Source organism: Pongo abelii, chromosome 11, assembly GCF_028885655.2.
Source record: "Pongo abelii isolate AG06213 chromosome 11, NHGRI_mPonAbe1-v2.0_pri, whole genome shotgun sequence".
NCBI lineage: Eukaryota > Metazoa > Chordata > Mammalia > Primates > Hominidae > Pongo > Pongo abelii.
In genome coordinates, this window is record NC_071996.2 from 60,705,690 (window position 1) to 60,731,121 (window position 25,432).

The 25,432-nt window shown below is 39.0% G+C and overlaps 1 protein-coding gene and 1 long non-coding RNA gene across 12 annotated transcripts in view; one reads left to right on the forward strand and one right to left on the reverse strand.

Moving 5' to 3' along the window:
- LOC103889965 (uncharacterized) overlaps positions 1 to 12,579 on the forward strand; it is a 70,436-nt gene extending 57,857 nt beyond the window's left edge. The window contains exon 5 of the long non-coding RNA XR_654321.1: positions 12,140 to 12,579. This is a non-coding gene — a long non-coding RNA (uncharacterized LOC103889965). The remainder of the gene's footprint in view (positions 1 to 12,139) is intronic.
- The window catches only part of CCDC148 (coiled-coil domain containing 148), a 330,389-nt gene that overhangs the window by 102,054 nt on the left and 202,903 nt on the right, over positions 1 to 25,432 (reverse strand). The window lies entirely within an intron of this gene.

The window sequence follows — 25,432 nt, forward strand, 5'->3', positions numbered from 1 at the left end:
GGGTGGAGCCCACCACAGCTCAAGGAGGCCTGCCTGCCTCTGTAGACTCCACCCCTGCGGGCAGGGCATTGCCAAACAAAAGGCAGCAGAATCCTCTGCAGACTTAAATGTCCCTGTCTGACAGCTTTGAAGAGAGTAGTGGTTCTCCCAGCATGCAGCTGGAGATCTGAGAACGGACAGACTGCCTCCTCAAGTGGGTCCCTGACCCCCGAACAGCCTAACTGGGAGGCACCCCCCAGTAGGGGCAGACTGACACCTCACATGGTCATTCCTCTGAAACAAAACTTCCAGAGAAATGACCAGGCAGCAACATTTGCTGTTCACCAATATTCACTGTTCTGCAGCCTCGGCTGCTGATACCCAGCCAAACAGGGTCTGGAGTGGACCTCCAGCAAACTCCAACAGACCTGCAGCTGAGGGTCCTGACTGTTAGAAGGAAAACTAACAAACAGAAAAGACATCCACACCAAAACTCCATCTGTAAATCACCATCATCAAAGACCAAAGGTAGATAAAATCACAAAGATGGGGAAAAAACAGAGCAGAAAAACTGGAAACTCTAAAAATCAGAGTGCCTCTCCTCCTCCAAAGGAATGCAGCTCCTCACCAGCAACAGAACAAAGCTGGATGGAGAATGACTTCAATGAGTTGAGAGAAGAAGGCTTCAGATGATCAAACTACTCCGAGCTAAAAGAGGAAGTTCGAACCATGGCAAAGAGGTTAAAAACCTCGAAAAAAATTAGACGAATGGCTAACTAGAATAATCAATGCAGAGAAGGCATTAAAGGACCTGATGGAGCTGAAAACCAAGGCATGAGAACTATGTGATGAATGCACAAGCCTCAGTAGCCGATTTGATCAACTGGAAGAAAGGGTATCAGTGATGGAAGATCAAATGAATGAAATGAAGTGAGAAGAGAAGTTTAGAGAAAAAAGAATAAAAAGAAATGAACAAAGCCTCCAAGAAATATGGGACTATGTGAAAAGACCAAATCTATGTCTGATTGGTGTACCTGAAAGTAATGGGGAGAATGGAACCAAGTTGGAAAACACTCTGCAGGATATTATCCAGGAGAACCTCTCCAATCTAGCAAGGCAGGCCAACATTCAAACTCAGGAAATACAGGGAACGCCACAAAGATACTCCTTGAGAAGAGCAACTCCAAGACACATAATTGTCAGATTCACTAAATGTAAAAATGTTAAGGGCAGCCAGAGAGAAAGGTGGGTTACCCACAAAGGGAAGCCCATGAGACTAACAGCTGATCTCTCTGCAGAAACTCTCCAAGCCAGAAGAGAGTGGGGGCCAATATTCAACATTCTTAAAGAAAAGAATTTTCAACCCAGAATTTCATATCCAGGCAAACTAAGCTTCATAAGTGAAGGAGAAATAAAATCTTTTACAGATAAGCAAATGCTGAGAGATATTGTCACCTCCAGGCCGGCCCTAAAAGAGCTCCTAAAGGAAGTGCTAAACATGGAAAGGAACAACCAGTACCAGCCACTGCAAAAACATGCCAAATTGTAAAGACCATCGAGGCTAGGAAGAAACTGCATAAACGAACGAGCAAAATAACCAGCTAACATCATAATGACAGGATCAAACTCACACATAACAATATTAACCTTAAATGTAAATGGGCTAAATGCTCCAATTAAAAGACACAGACTGGCAAATTGGATAAAGAGTCAGGCCCATCAGTGTGCTGTATTCAGGAAACCCATTTCATGTGAAGAGACACACATAGGCTCAAAATAAAGGGATGGAGGAAGATCTACCAAGCAAATGGAAAACAAAAAAAAGGCAGGGGTTGCAATCCTAGTCTCTGATAAAACAGACTTTAAACCAACAAAGATCAAAAGAGACAAAGAAGGCCATTACATAATAGTAAAGGGATCAATTCAACAAGAAGAGCTAACTATCCTAAATATATATGCAACAAAAACAGGAGCACCCAGATTCATAAAGCAAGTCCTTAGAGACCTACAAAGAGCCTTAGACTCCCACACAATAATAATGGGAGACTTTAACACCCCACTGTCAACATTAGACAGATCAACGAGACAGAAAGTTAACAAGGATATCCAGGACTTGAACTCAGCTCTGCACCAAGCGGACCTAATAGACATCTACAGAACTCTCCACCCCAAATCAACAGAATATACATACTTCTCCGCACCACACCACACTTATTCCAAAATTGACCACATAGTTGGAAGTAAACCACTCCTCAGCAAACGTAAAAGAAAAGAAATTATAACAAACTGTCTCTCAGACCACAGTGCAATCAAACTAGAACTGAGGATTAAGAAACTCACTCAAAACCACTCAACTACATGGAAACTGAACAACCTGCTGCTGAATGACCACTGGGTACATAAGGAAATGAAGGCAGAAATAAAGATGTTCTTTGAAACCAACGAGAACAAACACACAATATACCAGAATCTCTGGGACACATTCAAAGCAATGTGTAGAGGGAAATTTATAGCACTAAATGCCCACAAGAGAAAGCAGGAAAGATCTAAAATTGACACCCTAACATCACAATTAAAAGAACTAGAGAAGCAAGAGCAAACACATTCAAAAGCTAGCAGAAGGCAAGAAATAACTAAGATCAAAGCAGAACTGAGGGAAATAGAGACACAAAAACCCTTCAAAAAATCAATGAATCCAGGAGCTCGTTTTTTGAAAAGATCAACAAAATTGATAGACCGCTAGCAAGACTAATAAAGAAGAAAAGAGAGAAGAACCAAATAGATGCAATAAAAAATGATAAAGGGGATATCACCACCGATCCCACAGAAATACAAACTACCATCAGTGAATACTATGAACACTTCTATGCAAATAAACCAGAAAATCTGGAAGAAATGGATAAATTCCTCAACATATACAACCTCCCAAGACTAAACCAGGAAGAAGTTGAATCTCTGAATAGACCAATAACAGGCTCTGAAATTGAGGCAATAATTAATAGCTTACCAACCAAAAAAAGTCCAGGACCAGATGGATTCACAGCCAAATTCTACCAGAGGTATAAAGAGGAGCTGGTACCATTCCTTCTGAAACTATTCCAATCAATAGAAAAAGAGGGAATCCTCCCTAACTCATTTTATGAGGCCAGCTTCATCCTGATTCTAAAGCCTGGCAGAGACACAACAAAAAAAGAGAATTTTAGACCAATATCCCTGATGAACATCGATGCAAAAATCCTCCATAAAATACTGGCAAACCGAATCCAGCAGCACATCAAAAACCTTATCCACCATGATCAAGTGGGCATCATCCATGGGATGCAAGGCTGGTTCAACATACGCAAATCAATAAACATAATCCAGCATATAAACAGAACCAACGAGAAAAACCACATGATTATCTCAATAGATGCAGAAAAGGCCTTTGACAAAATTCAAGAGCACTTCATGCTAAAAACTCTCAATAAATTAGGTGTTGATGGGACGTATCTCAAAATAATAAGAGCTATCTATGACAAACCCACAGCCAATATCATACTGAATGGACAAAAACTGGAAGTATTCCCTTTGAAAACTGGCACAAGACAGGGATGCCCTCTCTCACCACTCCTATTCAACATAGTGTTGGAAGTTCTGACCAGGGCAATCAGGCAGGAGAAGGAAATAAAGGGTATTCAATTAGCAAAAGAGGAAGTCAAATTGTCCCTGTTTGCAGATGACATGACTGTGTATCTAGAAAACCCCATCATCTCAGCCCAAAATCTCCTTAAGCTGATAGTCAACTTCAGCAAAGTCTCAGGATACAAAATCGATGTGCAAAAATCACAAGCATTCCCATACACCAATAACAGACAAACAGAGAGCCAAATCATGAGTGACCTTCCATTCACAATTGCTTCAAAGAGAATAAAATACCTAGAAATCCAACTTACAAGGGACGTGAAGGACCTCTTCAAGGAGAACTACAAACCACTGCTCAATGAAATAAAAGAGGATACAAACAAATGGCAGAACATTCCATGCTCATGGGTAGGAAGAATCAATACCATGAAAATGGCCATACTGCCCAAGGTAATTTATAGATTCAATGCCATCCCCATCAAGCTACCAATGACTTCCTTCACAGAATTGGAAAAAACTACTTTAAAGTTCATATGGAACCAAAAAAGAGCTCGCATTGCCAAGTCAATCCTAAGCCAAAAGAACAAAGCTGGAGGCATCACGCTACCTGACTTCAAACTATACCACAAGGCTACAGTAACCAAAACAGCATGGTACTAGTACCAAAACAGAGATATAGACCAATGGAACAGAACAGAGTTCTCAGAAATAATGCCGCATATCTACAACCATCTGATCTTTGACAAACCTGACAAAAACAAGAAATGGGGAAGTGATTCCCTATTTAATAAATGGTGCTGGGAAAACTGGCTAGCCATATATAGAAAGCTGAAACTGGATCCCTTCCTTATGCCTTATACAAAAATTAGTTCAAGATTGATTAAAGACTTAAATATTAGACCTAAAACCATAAAAACCCTAGAAAAAAACCTAGGCAATACCATTCAGGACATAGGCATGGGCAAGGACTTCATGTCTAAAACACCAAAAGCAATGGCAACAAAAGCCAAAATTGACAAATGGGATCTAATTAAAATAAAGAGCTTCTGCACAGCAAAAGAAACTACCATCAGAGGGAACAGGCAACCTACAGAATGGGAGAAAAATTTTGCAATCTACTCATCTGACAAAGGACTAATATCCAGAATCTACAATGAACTCAAACAAATTTACAAGAAAAAAACAGACAACCTCATCAAAAAGTGGGCAAAGGATATGAACAGACACTTCTCAAAAGAAGACATTTATGCAGCCAAAAGACACATGAAAAAATGCTCATCATCACTGGCCATCAGAGAAATGCAAATCAAAACCACAATGAGATACCATCTCACACCAGTTAGAATGGCGATCATTAAAAAGTCAGGAAACAACAGGTGCTGGAGAGGATGTGGAGAAATAGGAACACTTTTATACTGTTGGTGGCACTGTAAACTAGTTCAACCATTGTGGAAGTCAGTGTGGTGATTCCTCAGGGATCTAGAACTAGAAATACCATTTGACCCAGCCATCCCATTGCTGGGTATATACTCAAAGGATTATAAATCATGCTGCTATAAAGACACATGCATACGTATGTTTATTGCAGCACTATTCACAATAGCAAAGACTTGGAACCAACCCAAATGTCCAACAATGGTAGACTGGATTAAGAAAATGTGGCACATATACACCATGGAATACTATGTGGCCATAAAAAATGATGAGTTTATGTCCTTTGTAGGGACATGGATGAAACTGGAAACCATCATTCTCAGCAAACTATCGCAAGGACAAAAAACCAAATGCCGCATGTTCTCACTCATAGGTGGGAATTGAACAATGAGAACACATGGACACAGAAAGGGGAACATCACACACCAGGGACTGTTGTAGGGTCGGGGGAGTGGGGAGGGATAGCATTAGGAGATATACCTAATGTTAAATGACAAGTTACTGGGTGCAGCACACCAACATGGCACTGTATACATATGTAACTAACCTGCACGTTGTGCACATGTACCCTAAAACTTAAAATATAATAACAACAACAAAAAAAAGAAAATGAAAGAAAAAAGAAAAAAAAAAGAATTCAGATACTTCAGTCACAGCCTTCTCAAATACAGGCAACTTCAGCCTGTCTGAATGCCCTTCCAACCTTCCTAATCAACTTCAGCATCTGTCTGACTGCCCTTCCAACCTGTTATTCTCATAATTCTATGACTTCCTCCATTCTAGGGAACTTCCTCTTCCTCCAGAATTCTATTATCATTGAAAACAGTTCCAACTGGGTAATCTTGAATCAGCAATAGACTCTGTGACCAGAACCTACCCTACCCACTTCCCATCATCCTCTGGGCTCCAGTTATATAATGCTATTTCCCTAGTGGAGCTCTCATCACAAGGCTTTGCTAATTAATATACTTTTCTTCTGTCCCACTAGGCTGCAACAATTGTGATATATTCAGCTAAAGTGTCTAAAACATAGCATGTACTTAATAACCATTTGATTGATGACATAATTGTAGGAACTAGTACTAAATTTATGGTTTCAATTGAATCTTCAATGACGATAAGCATTCCATTTATGAATTCCTGGACAATGCCTCTCAATTTCTCATAGTGATATTCTAAAACCTGTTCACTATGTTCAGGCCCATACTTGCTGCTATTTCCTCACTTTCATCAGAGCAAACAGAAGCTCTACAAGATATCTTTCTTAATGTTCAGCCCATCAGAAGAAGCGGTATTTTTCCTTCTGTTAAAGACTAATGCCTCACCTGGGCTGCAGATCCCATTCCCAATTCCACCTTCCTCGTAGCCTCCCTTCTCATCTGTCCTCTCCTCTCCCCTGTACCTTCAGCTTCTTGCTCTTTGCTGCTTCCTTCTCACATGGAGTTAAACATAATTTTATCCCATTGCAATAATTTAGAAATTCTTTAGAACCCAAAGATTGTAGCATCATACCTTTCATTGTTCCTCTTTGGCCAGGCATCTTAGCAACTCGCTTTTTCCCATGTGCACATCTTCTATTTCACTCCTCACCTATGGTATTCCTACCTCTGTACTCCACTCCAAAGTCACTGCTCTCACTAGTGAGTTCCAAAGGATCAGATCAAATATCCTTTTCAATCATGATTTTACTTGATATCTCTGTATATTTGATTCTATTAACCCTTACCTATAGTATTAAACCATTATTGACTTTGGGACCTTGACATTCATCTGTTCAACAAGTGTTTATTGAGCACATGATAACTGGTACTTAAAAAGAAATAAAGCCTCTGTCTTGCGGAACTGACACTTTCTAGAAAGGGAGACAGATAGTAAATGAATGAATGAATGGAATATCACATGCTGTATTAACCTCTAAGAAGGGGATACGTAGAGTGATGGTTTAGAAAAATTTGAGTAGAATTAGTAGAAGGTATCTTTTAAATGTCTTAAATAGGACATCTGGATGACATGACATTTGTTTGAAAACCTGGTAGATGAGAGTGAAACACCCAAGGGAAGAGATGGAGGGGAGTACATTGGGAAGAGGGTGCAACAGCATTGGATGGGGAAGACCTCACATATCTTGAGAGCTGGGAAGAGGCCAGGGAGCTGGAGCAGGTGGCATAGGTTAAGACTAGAAGCAAGATTGGAGAGCTGCATGGGGGTTAGATGATTTGGCCAGGATTTAATTCTAGAAAAAAGGAAAAGCCATTGAAGAGACTAAAGCAAATAGTAGCATGATCTGACTTACATTTTAAAAAGAGAGCTCTGGATATGAAGTGGAGCATGGGTAGTAGAGAAGCTACGGAAAAACAGGGAGACCAGTTAGAAGGAAAAGGCAGTGCTCGTCCCTGGACTCAGGAGATGGATTCAAGTGTTCAGATCTGAGATGTGCTTTTGAGTAGAATCAGAGGGCTCATTGAAAGATTCCAAGAGGGCTCATTGAGAGATTCCATGTGAAGATTGGAGGAAAGACTAATCAAGGACAATTCCTAGGTTTTTGCTTGAACAGCTGGTTGAAAGGTGATACTAGTAACCGAGATAGAAGATTGGGAGAATAACAAGCTTGGAATAGGAAGAAAATTGGGAGCTCAGTTTTGAACATATAACACTTGACAAGCCCATAAGACCTCTAAGTTGGAGGCGCCAGACGAACATCTGAAGGCACAGATGGGTGGCTTAGGGGAGAACTCAGTGCTGGAGACCTAAATTAAGGAGATAGCCACATAAACAGTATTTGACACCAGAGGACTGGATGAGGTCTCTAGGATGAGGATGTAAACAGGAAAGAGAACGTGGTTATGCACTCTCATGCTTATTTGCTTTTCTACACAGCTTTCTCTACTAGAATGACTTAATTTCCCTCTTCCACCTGTCAAACTTACTTTATCTTTAAGATGAGAACAAATGCCACTTCCTCGAATCTTCTCCTGAGCCCTCTAGAAAAACAGTAGCTCCATCCATGGCACACCAATAGCTTATAGTTTATGACCCTCCTTTTTTTGACTACCTGCATTCCTGGACTTCTTTCATGAGGTTCCAAATATATTGGATCTTTACCAATATATTTGGGCATTTAGTACATGCCTGGAAAGTTCTGTCCTGCCTTATTGCTTGGTAAATCCTTCCTATCCATCCTTTAAAGACTCAGTTTTAGCACTGCCTTCTCAGCCTTTCTCCCTCTCCGTCTCCTCCAGATACAGCTAGGTGTACCTTCTAAGGCATTATTTGTGTATTCTTAGCACAGCATTTCCCATATTAATCTGCATTATTTATCTTTGTATCCTTAGTACATTGTGTCATGTCTAACACATAAGAGGGTATCATTGATCACTCTTAGGTGACTGGAAGTTTCTTCTGGTCTCTGGTCCAAGAATAACAAAGTTGTACATGGGAACCGGGCCAGGAGTTTTCAAGATGGTAAAGGCGAAACTAAGTACCTCCCTAAGGACAGTTCCATTCACTTTTCATCAATTAATTCATCCTACAATTTATGTATCAAGAATTATTAGCTTTGCAAGCCTCAAACTGAAGTCAAGACTAAGGGTATTTAACTAGTCCTTTGGGACATTTGTTGAGACAGAGATTTTAAATGCACTGATTGTTAGACTTTTTGAAGGATTCTTATAATGTTCCAATGATAGAAGAATCAGAAAGTCAGCATATGATAAGAGTTGAATTTATAGCTTGTCTCTTTACTTCCACATGAGGTTTACAGAAAAACAAAACAAGCACTCATTATCCCCTATCTCCTCTTATTATTATACTTCTGATTTGTATTGAATGCAAGAGGTTTATTTTCACAATCCCACATTTTGTTCATTTTAATAAAGTTAAGCCAGTAAATGTGTAATAAATACTGTAGAAATAAAAACTGTAGAAACTATTCACCATATAGATTTTGGAGCCAAAATAATGTCATGCTGCTTTTCAGTCTAAGATCATTTTTATATCCTACCTTACTTTTGTAATCTTTCAGATTTTTTTCCTATTAAAAACTACACTTGTAAACAGAACATTTATAATATTAGAGTATCTCAAAGTTTAACTTAAAAAAACTTGGACCAATATTATACAACCATTAAATTCAACATGAAATAAGAATTTCTTATTTACACATAGGACAGAAAGTAAGGACAAAAGGATTAGAGTAGCAAACAGTTGGTCTCTTATTTCACGCTTGTGTGATGTTGAATCTTTGAACAAATAGACTTCTGTATATTGTTGTCAGGTCATTATCTCTGACCTGTGACTCATTCAGAAGGAAGTCATAACACTTAACCAGACTCATAAAAGATATGAAGTTCAAAGCATCCAGTTCCAGTCCCCATAAGCCATTAAGATAAAGCACATTTTTATTCCATTTTCTAGATTCTAATTAGATAGTTCCTTGCATCTTATTTTTAAGGTAGAGAGTAGAATGGTGGTTATTAGAGGCTGGGAAGGTTAAGGGGCAGGGGATGAAGAGAAGTTGTTTCATGCATATAAAACTACAGTTAAGTAGAAGGAAAAAATTCTAGTGTTCAATAGCACTGTTTTACATATAACATAGCATTGTTATATGTAAAAACATAACAGGATGTCTTAATAGAAAGGTATTCTTTTTTTACTATAATTTTTTTCCCATATACTTCATTTAGATCAGTGATGGCCCCTGTACCCCCTAAAATCACCACCAATTGAAGTATGACTCCTCTTTCTATATGATCAATTTTACAATTATCTATATTTTGCCACATAAGTTTTTACAACTTTGTGTGAACTTCTGAATGGTAAGGAGCATGCTGTATACTATCATATTTATTTGTATCTAGTATTGTACCTTTCAGATGAGAGATACAAGGTATACATTTGCTAAACTGATCCAATGAAAAAGAATATAGAAAGATAGCATTGCCCAAAATACTTTTCTTATATCAGCTCATATGAAACCAAAAACATCTGGATAGGCAACTTTTCAAACAGTGAGCCAGTTCATTTAGCCAGTTCATGCAGGGGTTTGGAGGTGCATTTAATCCCAACAGAGAATGGGGACCTGGTACGTATCTAGGTCAAATTGCTCATGGAAGCCAGATTAAAGGTATTCTATACTAAGGCAATGCTACTCTCAAAACCTTTCAGCCAACATTATCTCTTCTGTAGTTTGATGGTATAGAGATCTCTGTGTGCTTCAACCTGGGACTGGCTTAAGTTTCTGAATAAAAAATTGGCTTCAGGTTGGGTGCAGTGGCTCACGCCTGTAAGCTCAGCACTTTGGGAGGCCGAGGCGGGTGGAGCACGAGGTCAAGAGACAGAGACCATCCTGGCCAACATGGTGAAACCCCGTCTCTACTAAAAATACAAAAATTAGCTGGGCATGGTGGCACATGCCTAATATCCCAGATACTTGGGAGGCTGAGGCAGGAGAATCACTTGAACCTGGGAGACAGAGGTTGTAGCGGGCCGAGATTACGCCATTGCACTACAGCCTGGGCAACAGAGCGAGACTCCATCTCAAAAAAAAAAAAAAAAAAAAAAAAATTGGCTTCAAAAGAATTACCTTCCAGGGCATTTATTACGCAAAGATGGAAAAACTCTCTACATGAGTAAGAAACCAGAGTTAATCTTTCGTTTTCAAAATAGAAAGTCAATTTGGCAACCATCCTGCCTGGTTATTTGAACTTAATGGATCTCCTTTCAGTCTGCAATTAAAACTGTTTGCATTTCAGCTACTTATCAGTGCCCTAAACTTGAACATTTTAGCAGCCAATCTCCAAGGTGATAAACAAGCTCATTTACCTCTGGTAGGAGGGTAAATTGTCATACTTTTTCTGAAGAATAAATTTTAAAAAATAAAAATAAGAAAATAACTAGCAAAAATCTTAAGAATTAAGAAACAAACTTTTAAGAATTAACAGGCAGGAATCTATGCAAAGATTTATATGCAGGTATATTCATCACAACCTTAAAAGGGTGAAAAATTGGAAACAATATAACGATCCCAATTTGCAAGATTTGCAAAATGCACTCTTCTGATGCAACACTATGCAACCACTAAAAACTATGCGGCAGGAGAAAAAGGGGAAAACATGCAAAATGTTGATCAATAAGAAAAAAATCTGGTTAAAAATAACATATGTAGTGTGATTCTAGTTAAGTTAAAGTTCTTGGATATGTAGAAAAAAGAGTGTAAAGACATTGTTAATTTTCTTTTGGCAGTGGTTTAGGATTTTGGGTGATTTTTATTGTATTTTGTATGCTTGCTTGCATTTTCCAAATTATCTACAATGGACATAAAATACTTTATAATTACACAATGGGGCCTTCCAGAGGGTGGAGGGTGGGAGGAAAGAAAGGATGAGGAAAATAACTAATGGGTACTAGGCTTAATACCTGGGTGATATAATAATCTGTACAACAAACCCCCATGACACAAGTTTACCTATGTAACAAACCTGCACATGTGCCCCAAACTTTAAATAAAAGTTAAAAATAATAATAGTAATAACTACAAAAGTATATTGTGTATATTATGTGTAAGTATATTATGGCCAGTTTTTATAAAGTCTGGCCAAGGAAATTAATATTTGGGAGGCGCATGTAAGGGGCATAACTATTATTCATTCCTGAAGTTTCCAAATTCTATTCCTGTATCAGGTCAAATGACAAGAATCCTATATATATTTCTATATAACATTTTTTTTTATCACCTTGCATGTGGCAGCAGTTTCATTTTCTGTAGAAAAGTTTCAAAGAATCATGATCTAATTTTATGCCACAGGTCTTATAAAGGCTGGTAGAATCTCATAAGAGGATTGACTTAGGCTCTTGTAAAATTTCTACTGAAAATGCTATCCATTGAGTGGGCTGTACTCCTCCTCCCAATACATGCTGCCAGCTCCTGATCTGCTGGTATATTCTCTATTATTAGCAAATAAGAGCTACATGTTTCCCTTTAACTTTAACCATGTTCAATTACAACACCCTTCTTTAGTCTTGTTTGCTGACATAATGATATTCCCATTCCCTTAATTTCTCATCTTTTGTTCTTTTACTGACTTTCTATTTTAATGATTCCTAATAGGAAACAGATGGCACACTGAAAATTAGGATAAGTTAAGAAGAATGTAATAAGTGGACAACCGACAAAGGAGGGTGGGAATGCAGGGCAACCACAAGGACTCATACAGTGCTGGGTGAGGAGGACCCCTGACGGGAGCTGAGATCTTTGGTGAAGGACACAACTGGTAAGCACAACCCTGCAGGGCAAGGAGCTCGAGAAACAGCTATCCAAACCCCACACCTCTCCCTCACCTTGATCTCCCATGTTCCACTTTGGCTGAACCAAACCAAAAGCCAGAGGGCAAGGAAGCCATGTGTGAAAACTGTGCTACAGAGCAGAATGGAGAGTGATACGACTCAGGGAGAAGACATCTAGCACAAAAGTATTAATGCCTTTTATTATAAATTGTTTGGAAGTAGATGATGTCTATATGCATAAATAAATAACATTAATCTCTTTTAGGTGATGTTTACTTTGGTCACTTATGTGAGCATTTTCCCATAGCAAAGCTTCCCACTCAAATTGGCAGTAAGCTATTTTCTGCTGTGATGCAGTCCCATGTCCTTATAACATGATGAGCCAAGAAAGTATTCTTGGGTAAACACATTAGTTATCTCCCCCTTAATTGAAATGCCAGGTGGATTAAAAAATAACTGTCATGTCTTCTTTAGGAGGAAGGTCTGTTTTCAGTACGGGCATTGAAATATTGCATAATGATCATGTCATATGTTGATATGGCTGAAATGAATTTGTCTGTAATCCTGTTTAATTTCTCTCTTTTCACTATTCATTAAGAAGGGAGTATATAGACTAAGGATGTTGTATTTCAAAACCTGAAGTGTCAGAGAGAATGAAAAGTGAAAAGTAATCAAACCTGAGTCATTCAATCATGACTTAGAACCAAGGTGATTTTTGCAATCATTTAATCCAAACACCTCATTTTACAACTAAGGAGGCAAAACCCACAGAGCCTACATAACTTGCCAAGGTCACCGCTCTTGTTAAGACCTCTCAGCTTGGCATGCTTTCCTCTACACCATAACATCAAAGGAGAGGGGTATACTTTTCATTCATTGAATTAATTTATTCAACAACTATTTTTGAGTGCCCTGTGCCAGCACTGGGGCTAAAGCAATAAAGAAACTAGACAAATTCTCTTTTCTCATGGGGTTACATTTTAGAAGTGGAAGTGAAGATAGTCAATAAATAGATGTCAGGGAGTGACAAGTGCTAAGGAAAAAATGAAGCAGGATAAATAGATAGTGACAGAGAAAGAGGATGCCATTTTTGTTGGGCCATCAAGGACTTTCTTTCTAAGATGACATTTGTGCAGGACCCTGAATGCTGTGCAGGAGTGAGTCATGCAGACATCTGGGAGAGCAGTGTTCCAAACCTGAGCAAAAGGCTGAGAGGACATATGCTCGAGTGTTCATGGAGTAGGAAGTAGGTTGCTTGGGCTGGAGCTCAACGATGGGAAGAGGAGTAGGATATGAGATTTAAGAGGTATCGGAGCCGAGCAGAGAGGTAGATTACATAGGGCCCTGTATGTCCCTCCTAGACTTCTAGATTCTATTCTGAGTAGAATGGGAAGTCATTAACGTGTTTTCTGCAGAGCAGTGACATGATCTAAAGTGAGTTTTAGAATGATCAGTCTGCCTACTGTGTGGGAAACTGATTGGAGAGGCAGAGTGGAAACGGAAAGGGAGGGGGCAGATAAATTAATTAGGAGATTAAGAAGCTATTATAATGGTCCTAATTATATTTTAAAGGTAGAGCCTTCTATCCATGCCAACAGGTAAGGGTATACGGGGGGAAACAGAAGCCAAAGGGGATACCAAGGCTTTCAGCCTGAGTGCTAGCAGACTAGATTTCCATTTACTGAAAAAAGAAAAACTAGGGAAAGAGTATTTTGGAGAGAAAAGCAAGGATATAATTTGGGAATATTAGATTTGAGGAGTTACACATATGAGTTTGGAGTTCAAAAGAAAAGTCCAGGCCAAAGGTATGAATTGGTATTAGGAAATAAATGGTATATGAAGTCATATGGATTGGCTGAGATCATTAGAGAGTACACATACTGAGACGACTGACCCACCCCCCCAGGAGACTCCAAAGCTTAGAAGATGGAATGCTGAGGAGTTTACTGAGAGGAAGATACCAGTAAGACAGAGGAACAAAGAAAGAACAGCTTCCTAGAAGCCAAGGGAATCAAGTTTTCCAAGGAGGAGGCAGTGATCAATTCCATCATAATAATTCAAGTAAGGCGAAGACAAAGAATTGATCACTGAAATACAGAGGTAAGCAATGACGTTGGCAAGTGTGACATTGCTGGAGCGGAGGGACAAAATGGTTCAAGAGGGAATGGGAGGAGAGACGCTGGAGACACTGGGTATAGGCCAGGGAATGATGAGATTTTCTGAAGGGGGGATGTGGGATCAAGGGAGGGTAGTTTATAGATGAAGGTCATAATGGTGTATTTTTAGGGTACCTGGAAAGAGCTAGAAAAAGGGGGATGGTGGTGGGAGAGAAATTGGGATAAACTTGAGCAGGAGAAAGGGGATAGGATTCCACGCACAAATGGAGGGACTAGCCTTAGACAGGAGCATGACACGTCACGCACTGTAAAAAGAGGTAAGGGGAGGTAAGGGGTACAGATTCTGAGAGGTGGGCAGATGTCATATTGGAAACCTGTGGAAATTCTCTTCTTGTGAAATATGATGTCAGCAGGAAAAGAAATCACACCAAAATCATTACACTTTCTTCAGTCTGCTTAACAAAAGAATGGCACTGAGGAGGCGATGAAGAAGGTATTTTTTATCTGTTCCATAACACGTCTTGATACTTCAACTATGATCAAATTATAATGGTCTGGTTTCCTGTAAGTGTTTAGACATCATAATTCATTATCTCAGAGAGAAGAATCTTGAAATAATTTTAAGAAGAGTAGGGAGACAGACATAGTAAGCAGTGTGGACTTTTAGAACACAAAAGAAATTCTACTAGAAAGCAGGCAGGTGCTAATAAAGATTATCTATTACCTATCTATTGAATAGTTCTGAGTAAACCAGGACAGGACCAAAGCCATTAAAGTGACCCGAAAGTAAATAGTTTGAAACTGAGATTTCTCAAAATTAATTAATCACAAAATTAACAGCACCTAACAATCATGATGATGGGGAGCATAGCACAGTGTCTAAAATCAGACCGGTCAGACCACTCAGGTTCAAATCCTTACTGCACACTTAATGTTCATGTGACTTTGGGGAAATTACATAACTCCTATGTGCCTCAGTTTCTTCATTTATGAAATGAGGATCATATAAGTATCTACCCCTTAGAGCTGTTAAGAAGATTAAATGAACATGGAATACTGCCTTGCACATAGCAAGTACTGTTTAGGTATCTGTTAATTAAATCAAATTCCTATGAATAATCAAGACCTAGCCAGAAAGTATAGTCAAAAATTTATACCTGGAGTTAAATTCAAGATTCTTTCTCTAAAACTGTCTAATGGGAAATTTTTTCCAGAAAAACAAATACATCTGGCTCCTGATTATCCAGGCTTTCTCTCTCTCTCTCTCTCTCTCTCCCCCTACCCCTGGCTTTTTCTTAAAACAATGTCCTGACAGAGGGTAGAAAGATTCCATCAGCTTTTCTACCTTTTAGAAAGATGCTCTAGTGGAAGTTTTTATTTCTACAAGACAGCTGAAACCAGAAAAGTGAGCTTCTTGGATTACCATTCTACCATCTGTGGGTTACTACCACAACTTTTCTGTTACCTGTTGACTCATATACTGTACCAAGAGTTGACCATATGCTCAGTCTCATGTTAGAAGGTTAATTTAAGTTAAAGTTAATTTAAATTAATAAGGTTAATTTAAATAAGGTTGATTTAAATTAATAAGTTAATAAAATAATGTTTATTTCTAAGTTTTAATAACAAAACAAGGAACATTATGAACATTTAAAAATTAGATGATCCCTAGTTTATTTCTTCTGCATAATTAAACCTCCTATTCTACTTAATTTCTTTACACATACAATAATACTAAAAGAACCAATATTAAGTCTTCAGAAAATAAGGTCTGAATCCCAGTTTTATTTGGGAGTCCTGTCTACAAAAAATATATGCTATCTTCTCCTTTTGACCATTATATTATCCTGATAGTTAATTTACCAATTAGGTTTTTTTTGTTTGTGTTTTTTTTTTTTTTTTTTTTTTAGTTCCCATGTTTGAGTACTCCATCAGATTCCCAAAGAAAAAGACTAATAACTAAATAAAAAATACTCCCCTAAACTTTGCAAGATCACATGTCTAGGAGTTATTAATTGAAAGAATCACAAAAGGGAGGGTAGGAAGCAGTTCATCAGAGTGGCCCTCAGCCAAGTGGGGATACTTCAGCTCTACTGGCAGCAAGTTCTTTTGCAGTGAGGATGCTTGCTGTGAGAGATCTCGGTGGATGGATGTTAGAGCCAAGCTCAAGCTGGTGTTCGGAGTGGTTCAAAGACATGTTTCTAGGGTCTAAGAAGTCTATGAGAGTTCTTATATTCCATATTCTCAGGTTTACAAACATGTAAAAAGAGTGCTATAAGCCAACTTTAGATCATCTAAATGACACTGTACTATTGAGTCCTGCCATGGTGTTTTTATTTGTGTTCACATTTCAGGTGGCCCTAGTAACATATTATATAAACTGACAATATTTACAGTTTAAGTCATGTTTGTCTAACTGGGATCCAGTTAGATCGCTCTCTCTTTCTCTCTCTGTCTCTCTCTCTCTCTCTCACACACACACACACACACACACACACACACACACACACACACACCTCTTTAAAAGAAGTATCAGCCTCTCTGTTACACAAGGTTAACAAGGAGAGTCATGAGGGAAAAGGACCTGGAAGAAATGGATGACCTGGGCCAGGATCAGCAGGTAACATCTCACAGGGACCTCTCTGCTATGTGCTGGCTTTCAGGCAGCACTCTGATTTTCCCACCGCCTGAAACCCTGAGATCTGTATCATTCTCCCTCCTCAACAGCAGAGCATTCGATGGAGATGAAAGGCATTCAGTCACAGGCATCCAAAGAAAACTGCAGAGGACAGTCCCATACCTGCAGTTTCTACAGTACACACATGCCTGCAACAATCAAAGGCCTCAATGGAAACAGGTAAATTAATAGAAAGAGAGTTAATAAACCCTATTGGAGTCAGTTAGGGCAAAAAGTCTATACTCTAAGGCCTGAACTTTGATTAGCTATAGCAAAACTAATAACTTCTGTTAGCATAAGAGTATTCACACTAGGAAGCAGTCAGACCAGCACGGGCAAGTGTGAAGACAGATGCCCAAATTACAGTTTGATGATACTGGAACAGGAAATAAAACGAGGTCTAGGCATGGATGAGAACAAAGGCACTCTCCTAACCGCCCCAACTTAGGTTAATGTTAGGTTAGGTTAGGTTAAGGCTTTGTTGATACTCCCTGAGAAAGGCAGGAAGTAAATCTCAAAGTCACAGTCTACATGTGTGTATACACATGCATATACATATATTTGCATATGCATATATGTATGTATGTATATGCACAAATGTATTTAATTTGCTATATATGGGCATGCCTAATTTAACCAGTAACAAACTCTATATAGTTCATTTCATTTTATATTTTTAGTTTTTCTCTATTAACTCTTTTTGTTGTGCTTATAAAGTCTGAAGCTAAAAGATATCCTTCTGTATTATTAATAAGAGCTTCCATTGACCTAAGAATTGTGTATCATTTTGTGGCAGAGCAGGTAAACACCTCCCTTTAAACAGAGACCAGAAAGGGGGCAATTTCTTGAGTGGATGATCTCTTATAATTGCATGAGGTATGGAGAATGGAGGACTGGGTATAATACATGTCACAATAAAGGCACTTGGTATGTACTTATTGAACAAGCGAATGAATGAATGATCATTTTGTTTGGACCCTTAATGCTCCCTTTGGAATTATACACAATCTTATTGTGAATGTATCTTACTAGGAGTTGATACCATTATCCTATGTTAAAGGGTGGGGAGGCTACTGGAAAGGAGGCAAATGCCACACAGTACTATGGGCTAGAGGACATTCGTACCAATACTCAATATAACAGTAAATGAAATATGTTGAGCCATAGTATTTTCTGAAAGGTGACTTTGGGATTTCAAAATAAAACACAGATTAGAAGACTTATGTATATAGTTTACAATAAGATCAGCAAGTTATGAAACTTATGAAGTTAGTATATGTTTTATTTGTTTGAACTATTTAGGTGCTAATCAGTACATTTTGTTGATGATTGCCACTTAGAACCATAGGATGTACTTACTAATGAGTCAAAGATTCTTTGGTTTAAAGTGGATAACTATTTCTGCATGCCCTATGCTGTAATTAGAACATTTCTTCTTACTTGACCTTTCAAAGGATTCCACAGTCACTACTGTTGGTAGAGTTCTGCCATTCTAGAGACATTCTGTCACCAGGTGAAGAGTAACCAGGCAAAGAGAAAAAGAACTGTATTCATGACATTAGTTTCTGAACCAGCATTAAAACCACTGCCTCTCATTATTATTATCTTTATCTCATTTCCACCTTTTCTATTTGGTTCTCATGATTTTTCTAACTGCCTTCTGCTCTACCATTCCACTGGGGTAACAATAACAAAAGTAACAATTAGAACATCATTTACTGAGGCCTTTCTAAGTGCCAGCCATGTGCAAACTGCTTCACATGCATTTTCTTATCATACAAATGCAAATAGCACACAGACACAAACACTGAAATGGAGAGAAAGTAATTTCCCTCAAGGCCCCACAGTTAAGAAGTGGCAGTGCTGGAACTCCAGCTCAGGTCTGAGGGAACGCAAAAAGCCCCATGCTCAATACCCTGAGCCATTCCCCACTTGCAGTGGGCTCACTGAATTCATGGCCTTCCACATCTGCTCCCCACTCTGTAGTTTTTTTTTTTCTCCTTCCACCATGGCTCTTCTTCATCTTTATTCTGGTAAATACATCCTCTTAGATCAGCTCCAATACCTCTGTATCTAGGAACTTCTTGGCTCAGGTCTTAATGAGGTTGTTAGTGAACCATTTAGTTATAGGTTTAAGGCCAACATATAGTTGAATAAAGGTGTCTTTGGACTGTTCTCCTTCTATTGAGCCTTTAGTGAAATATCATTTCAGCACCATGGAGGTACCAGGGGATATGGAAGCTACCCTATACTCTTCTTAGGGGGAATGCTCATCTTCCACTCCTCACATAGATGGGAACTTCCTCTCCCCAGGAGGGTTCACAGTATGGCCTGTCATTCTGATTGGCAAATGTGGGAGAAATGACTGAACAAGTTCAGCTCAGCCCTGTCTCTCTCTTAAAATGCCATCTGTCTTCAGGCGGCACTTTCCCCCTTCTCTGCCTTGCAGTAAGCAGCCTGTACTTTTACAGGAGGATCTGGATAGTCACAGCTCTTTCTGAGCCGAGAGAGGTGGGTTTGTTCAATGATGGAAGTATCAAAAAAATGCAAGGGGCCACAGGGGCCAGCCACAGTTTCTAATACCTGGGCTATTAAATTCTGCCCTCTTGGTTCAAGGGTCATTCGTCCTTCTTCTTGAATGGTAGTAGGCACTTGCAGTTGAGTCGTTTTATCAGCCTGCCTCCCACCACTATAATCGAATTTTGGGGGACTATTAGCCTATTTTCACATCATACTCTCTCTGTCCCTTTCAGTCCAAGCTGGCAGTATTTCTAATAAAATTTTCCCAAGAACCCAGCAGGACCTCTGTGGATTTTTTGGGAATTCACTACATTAGACAACAGCTCTACCACAATCTTTTTGAAATAATCTCGTCTCTCTCTCGGTCTCCTGCCGAGATGGCTAAGGGATACCACTCTTAAGCTTCCTGGAGGCCTGCTAGTTTGAAAAGATCCATGAGAAGCACCGTTGATCTCCCAGAAGGGTCTTTTATATGACTAAATACTCTGACCTTTTGATCTTTTCAAGACTAAAACAAAGGACTCTATATTCACACCTCAGTCTGTTCTTCATGCCATACTGTTGGCAGTAATTTGTTAACTCTAAGATCTTTTCCAATCTAGATAAGTCAAGAAGTTCCTAAAGCATCAAGTCTTGATCCTTTTCACTTAAATTTCTTCCCTCTATTTATCTCTTTTCTTTTTACTATAAGCAGCAAAAAGAATCCAGGTGGCACCTTCAACATTTTTTTTGATATCTTAGTTCATCAACTAGGAAGTTCATTTCTGGTTAATTTGTTTTCCATCTAACTGCAGGACATGACTGCCCTAGGCTTTCTGTCACCACATTAACAGTGATCCTCCTTTTTCCAGTTTCCAATAATACATTCATTACTTCCTCCTCAGCCCTCACCAGTCACGTTGTTAACATCCATATTTCTACTAACAGTTGATTCAAGGTACTCTAGCATTTTTCTATCATCCTCAAGATGATATCCTCAAAATTCTTCCAGCTTCTTCCCACTTACAAATTCCAAAGCCACTTCTGCATTTTTAGGTATTCATTACGGCAGCATTTCACTTCCAGATACTAAAATCTGTATTAGATTTTTTTAAATCGTTGTTGCATAAAAATTGCCTCAAATTTAGCAGCTTAAAACAACACTCACTTGCTAGCTCAGAATTCTGTAAACCAGAAGTCTAGCATGGTGTGGTAGGGCTCTCTGCTTATGGTATCACCAGGCTGAAATCAAGGTATTGACAAAACTGAGTTCTCATCTGGAGAAAAAATCTGCTTCCAATCCCATTCATAAAAATCCAGTTCTTGATGGCTATGGGCCTATGGGCTATAGGTCCCATTTCCTTGCTGGCCATCAGCCCGGGCCACCCACAGCTCCTTGAGGCCACCACATTCCTTGCCATATGACTCCCTCAGTCTTTTATCCATCAATGGTGGTCACATCCTTCTCATGTTTCAAATCTCTGACCACCCCAGTCTGCGATCACTCTGCCTTTAAAGGGCTCATGTGATTAGGTCAGGACCACTCAGATAATTTTAAGGTCTTCTGTGCCATATAATCTGGCCCAGTCATGGGAGTAAAATCCACAGTATTTATGGTCTGGGTGATTATACAGGGCACGTCTGGAGGGTGGGTAGGGGATCCTATAGCCCACCTTAGAAGACTACTTATTTTGGTGTTATTCATTGGCCCCTTTGAATTCAACAATCCTGAAAAAGCAGAGTTTAAAGCCTGGGAATTTTTTTTAAAATAATTCTTCTGTGCTCACCATTTTTTCTACTCTTAGCTCTTTAGATCAGTATACTATTAGATTAAAAGACGCTGGAGAAGAGATTTTATAATGTCATGATTCATTGCCCTGATAAGAACTTACAAATTCCCACACTGGGAGAATGGTTCAGATCTGAAATGGGGGAGGTACTCTGAATTCTCTCCTGTGCAAGAGCTTCTGGAGTCTTCTGAAATAAGAATGGTTACAGTCCTTTAACCTGCATTCTGTTTATGACAGTCTACTGGTTTTTGTTTTAGACTATTTCTCCTCTTCTTGGTTCTCTGCAGGAAGCATGTAATTTGGGTATTATGAGATCCCCTGAGGGTGTGGGGGAACACCCAAGTGCCAATGTTCTACCAAAGCCATGTCTTTTGGTATTTACTGGTATGATGTTACAAGAAGCTAAGAATTCACAAAGTGGCAGATCCCTCCCCAGAAAGATCTCTAAGGTAAGACTGAAGGTCACAGCAGAGGTATCCTGATACCCTTGAAAATGCTCCCCACCCCTCAATTGCACAAAGTGTCTGGTGTGCAGATTAGGAGTTGGCTAAATTAGAGAGAATTTTAGAATGCTAGATGAGGGGAGAGATATGTCTTCTTTTTATGTGAGTCTTGCTAAAATCTCCATTTTGGAAGTGAGGCTAGAACCATCCTTGTGATGGATTCTGTGGAACTCTAAACTAGGCATCATGCAGCAACAACATCTCCTAAACCTCAATAATGCAGAGAAATTTTTCTGTGATTTAAGCTACACAAAGAGCCACATCTAGAGAAAGGGTGGTATAGGAAACAATATTATATAAGGTCCATCAAGCATGGAAATTTTGTTTCTTACAATAGCTCCCAGGGATCATTTATAGAGAGGCATTATCTTTCGATTTTATCATGACAACAATTTCAGAAGTAGAGAGATGCTTCTGAAAAACATCAATATCATCTAACAACTTAGGAATCAAAACTTTCTTTGAGTCTTAAAACTAGGAAAACTATAACTATTATATTCAACTTGGGTTTTAAAGCATAGAAGAAAAAGTGATTTAAGGAGCTGGGCATCTGCAAGGGTAAAATTAGCATCAAATACAAACCAAAATATTATTCCAGTAAATTGGTCATAACAGACAAATTGCTGGAAAGAAGAATTAGGAGGAAGATTACCTCTCGTTCAGAAATTGTATGGTGGAGTTTTGCACATGGCACAGTTCCTCTGCCTCTACTGCCAGTCTCTTAGGAGAAGGGAAAGCCAGGTAGATGAGACAGCAGATGGGGGGAAAACAGAGCACCAGCTACCAAAGCAACACCTCTCATGACAGCAGGGAGCTGCTGGTGGAATTTTCTGCCAAGCTGCTGTTAAACGCTAAAGAACAAAAATGTGTCTCCAACAGTAAAATAGTTAAAACAAAGATAATCTAGGTTTGTGGTGAGTATATGTAAAGACAGCTAGAACTTCTGGTCAGTATCTCTGAGTTGACATGGAAATCTCCTTTCCTACCTCAAACACATAGAAATGCTGGACAAACTATAACACAACTACACACACACACACACACACACACACACACACACACACACTGCCCCAGTGCCAAAAATAAACATGGAACCTAAAGTCAGAGCAGTCAGAGAGAGCTGAAGCCAAAGGACTTGAGGAAAACTGGGACCCAGCATAGGTCTGCATAGCTGGTGGCTGGGCCTTTAACATTTGTCATGGGACCTGTGCTCACGGGAGCTGGAATCAAGCTACTTAAAAATAGCACAAAGTCACACAGGACTTGTCCAGATACAAAATAGGGACTAGATACACCATAATCACTCTCTGCAAAAGTTCCAGGGAGACCAGAGAAGAAAAGGGGTCAAGTGCAGAACCCCAGACCAGTGCTGTGCACTAGCCCTAAGTCTGATGCACTCTAGGCTCATGGCATAGTGTCCCAAGTCTAGAAACTGATACAAAAATTGTTCCCAGGCCAAAGGGTAAAGCATATGACCTTCAACAGAGACATACATAAGAGCCACCTGTAGAGATGCTCTTGCTACCAGGTCACAGTTCATGAAGAGAAGCATAATTCATAAGAAACAGTTTAATAACCTTGATTACTTGAGTGTTTTAAATTTCTGTGACAATATAGACACTACAGGCAAAATTAAAAGGCAAATGACCAACGGGTGAAAATACATGCAACCCATATAACTATAAAAAGAAATAGTATCTAGAATTTATAAAGAACTTTTACATATTAATTTAAAAAATGGATTTTAAAAGTATGAATAAGTGAGTTACAGAGAAAGAAAACTCTCCAGTAAACATGAAAGATTTTCAACCTCACAAATGATCATCGAAATACAAATTAAAACACTTATAAGATACTTTTAAAATTTATCAAATTGACAAAAGTCAAAAAGCAAAGTTCTAGTATCCTATAAACCACCCCCCAAAATCTTATAAAGTTGAAAGTATATGAATCTACAACATAGTTATTCTCCTTATAGGTACACCCTAGTGAAAGCCTGAACACACGCATCAGTACAAGCTGGCTGCTGCAGCACAGCCTATAAGAACAAAACTTTGGAAACTTAAATGTCAACCACCAAAGAGAATAGATAAATGCTAGCTCACTTCTACTATGGAACACTATGTAGCAATTAAAAGGCCGGCTGTGGTAGCTCACGCCTGTAATCCCAGCACTTTGGGAGCCTGAGGCGGGCGGATCATCTGAGGTCGGGAGTTTGAGACCAGCCTGACCAACATAGTGAATCCCCATCTCCACTAAAAATACAAAAATTAGCCAGGTATAGTGGCGGGCACCTGTAATCCCAGCTACTCAGGAGGCTGAGGCAAGAGAATCACTTGAACCCTGGAGGCAGAGGTTGCAGTGAGCCAAGATCACGCCATTGCACTCCAGCCTGGGTGACAGAGCGAGACTCCGTCTCAAAAAAAAAAAAGAGTGAATTAGGTCTATGTGTATTACTAACACAAGTATATATATATTTTTATTTTACTTTAAGTTCTGGGATACACGTGCAGGACATGCAGGTTTGTTACATAGGTATACATGTGCCATGGTGGTTTGCTGCACCCATCAACCCATCATCTAGGTTTTAAGCCCTGCATGCATTAGGTATTTGTCCTAATGCTCTCCCTCCCCTTGTCCCCCACCCCCTGAAACACAGACATATTTTTAAAACACTGCAGAAGGACATAGCATGATAGTGTTCATGAAAAAATTAAAGTCACAAATTATATGTCAAAATATCTTGAAATCTATATATGGCCGGGAAAGATAGAAGTAAAATTCCTGATCATGATTGTCTCTGGGGAGGAAAGAAGGGAAATGGTACTGAGGAAGTTCTCAAAAGAGGATTTCAACTTTATCTGTAATATTCTCTCCTTTACTTAAATTTTAAAAATCTGAAACAAAATGAAAAATGTTAACATTTTAATGCTAGCCAATATGTACTAATGTCTATATCATATCAATCTCTATTTAAAAAAACTATTTTATAAATGAAAAAGTATTTTAAAAATAAAATAAGTCATATGCCTTGGTCCTACACAATTGCTAGGGTTTGACCACAAATTTGGCTTAGTTTCCCAAAACATTGTAATGTCCTCTATACTCTATATAAATAGGACAACAAATTTGATAGGGCACTTCTTATAATATCTTTTATTATAAAGTGCAGGACACTTTATACATGTAACACCCTGCATGAAGCTTAGCAAAATGCAACCAAGGACGAAAATGCATTCTAGGCATGGAGGTTTTCATGTTTTTTCAACATGTACTACTTTAATGCTCATAGGTATAGATCGCATCTTGCATTCTAAGATAAGGAGAGGATATTTAATTTACACACACAACTAATGATACTGAAATTCTCCTCAGCCTTCATCTTTTCAGGCCTAAGTGTCCTTGTTTTAAGCTGTATTTAGGTTAGCCCTTTGGGTGCCTCAGCCATTAAAATAGCTTAATTCTTCCTTCCATTACTCTGTTCAGTTTTTGTTATAGTGTTTATGAGGCAATTGTCAACCCCATCTGCAA